A 3,029-nucleotide genomic window follows, 5' to 3' on the forward strand; every position below is an offset into this window, starting at 1 on the left:
GGGGTCTCCCAAACAAAAGACAATTTTTTGCATAACTCGAAAACTTATCAAGCCAATGGTATCCAATTTGGCATGAGGTGGTATATGGGAAAGAGGAATATTTCTATGAATATTAGGTACCCCTCCCTCCTCTCAGTGAGCTGATAGAAAGGGGGGAGGGGGGCTACCTTACAATTTTTCATATATCTCAAAATCTCATCAAGATATTGGAACCAAATTTGGCATGGGAAGGTATTTGGATACGTAAAATTTTTCAATGATTATTTGAGACCCCCCCTATTTCCAGTAGAAAGTGGGAGGGGGCCTCTTTTATATTTTTTTACATAAACTAATAAAGCAAATAGAACCAAATTTGGCATGGGAGGGTATTTGGATACAAAAACTATTTCTATGATTATTTGAGACCGCTCCCTCTTTTCTGTAGGGAGATGAAAAGGGGGGAGGGGCCTCTTTTATAATTTTTTACATAACTCAGAAACTAATTAAGCAAATGGAACCAAATTTGGCATGGGTTGGTATTTGGGAACGTGACATGTTCTAATGATTGTTTGAGACCCCTTTCCAGCGGGGAGAGGGAAGAAGGGAGGGAGGGTGTCATACAATTTTTACTGCATAACTCAAGAACTATAACAGCAAATGGAACCAAATTTGGCATGGATCGATATTTGGGTACGAGAAATGCTTCTATGAATATGAATATTTGGTATCCCTCACTCCTTCAAAGAGGTGGATGGAAAGGGGAGGAGAGTTCTCCTTCACAATTTTCAGCATAACTGGAGAGCTGATCGAGCCAATTGAACCATTTTTGACATGTGAGGGTATTTAGATACGAAAAATGTTTCTATTATAAATTGAAGCCCCACTTTTTTTCAGCGGAAAGATAAATTTGGCATCAAAAAATATATGAGTACGAAAAATACTTCATGAATATTAAGCTCTCCCCTCCATTCAATGGGAAGAACGGAATGAGCGATGGTACTTCCTTTCAAGTTTATGCATAACTGAAGAATTTACTACGCAAATAAAACCAAATTTGGTATGGGATGGTATATCAATACGAGAAATTTTTCTATGTGAAACAATTACTTTCTCGCAGTAGGATGATATAATTGAAAATATAGGAAGGTAAGAGGAAAGCTAACATTTAACTTTTTTTTAACAAAATCCGAGAAAAGGACAAAAATTAACATGGAAAATCATTTTGGTATGATTCTATGATTATCTGACACACCATCCTTCTTTCTGTGAGTAGGTACATAGGAGGATGGAGGTGAGCCCAATACAATTTTGTTAGCATAAGTTCTCAATTTATGCTAACGAAGCCAATAAATAGAAACAAATATGGCATGGAAAGGTACTTGGTTATGAGATATGTTTCTACGAATGTTATAGACCCTTACGCTTTACAGTGTAGAGAGGGGAAGAAAGGAGGGGGCTCCATATAAAATTTGTTTTAAAGCTTAAAAACTTATCAACCAATGGAACTATATTTGATATAAGAGGATTTTTGGGAACGATAAAAAAATGGGTATGATAATTAAAGATCACGACCTCCATTCAGCAGGGGGTGAATGGAAGGACAGGAGGGCTCTCTAATCAGTTTTTTTTTCCATAAATCTACAACATATCAAGCGAAATCAACTATATTGTATAAGTTAGATTCATTGCATACAATTAATTTGATACCCTCCTTTTTTTAGAGCGGATTAAAATTATCAGATTTTTAACACAAATTTATAGATCAAGATTCAGAATATAATTTAAAGTTATCATTGTGTTGCAATTCGAAACTCCAGCTGCAGCTCTTTTATAGCGATTGCTTATGAATGATAATATAATTTGATTTAAAATTATGCCAACAAAACAATAAAAATTTGAATAAAATCTGAAAATATCATTTGATTTTGGAAAGTGTAGCAACGCACACCGAGTCAGCTAGTATATATATATATATATATATATATATATATATATATATATATATATATATATATATATATATATATATATATATATATATATATATATATATATATATATATATATATATATATATATATATATATATATATATATATATATATATATATATATATATATATATATATATATATATATATATATATATATATATATATATATATATATATATATATATATATATATATATATATATATATATATATATATATATATATATATATATATATATATATATATATATATATATATATAACTTTGAGAAAAAGCACTAAAAAAGCACGTTTTGGATGACTGATACGAAAAATTTGTGCTTCAGTACATTGTTGTAAACGTTAATCTCTATAAAAATACAGTGTTCAGGTTTTAGCGATTATGTGATGGCCGTAGGTAGAACCAGCTCATGGGGGATGTTTTGATGACAATTTTTTTCCTAGAACATTTTTGCTTAAATAATACATGTATAAGTGAAAAAATATAAATTTACTAAGTATAAATCCTTCGGTTGAATTTGTTTTGCACTAAAAGTTAGTTATTTTTGAAAATAAGTCTTAGGAGTTGCCATTTTTTTTTTTTTCATGAAGCTTTAAAAAATATGTCAGTTGCCTCCAAGAAAGTTTTTCAATGACTAGTGTGCCAACTGCATCGTTGATAAAAGTCGCAAGTGATACAATGATAATAAAACCACTATCATCGAAACAAGAAAAAGGATTTTGAACGCTTCATTTAGAAATAAACTTTTCAATTAGCAAGCAAATTCTTTCGAACCACGAGCATAACGATTTTAAGCATGGATGAAAATGTATCAAATATTCTGAAATAAAAGTAAAATAAGGTTTATTTTCTACTCTTGTAAACTCCATAAACATAAAAAAATTTAGTTAGAATCTTTGATTTTAAAGAATCTGCAATATATGTAAATAATCTTGAATAAAATTTCCAGCAGAATTTAAAACTGAAGATAAAAACAAGTTCCAAATTATCATTTATTATTTCATATTTCATAATTTTGTGTTTCTAAACTGATTGAATTCAAAATTTTAATTTAT

Source organism: Uranotaenia lowii, chromosome 2 (genome assembly GCF_029784155.1).
Source record: "Uranotaenia lowii strain MFRU-FL chromosome 2, ASM2978415v1, whole genome shotgun sequence".
Lineage (NCBI taxonomy): Eukaryota > Metazoa > Arthropoda > Insecta > Diptera > Culicidae > Uranotaenia > Uranotaenia lowii.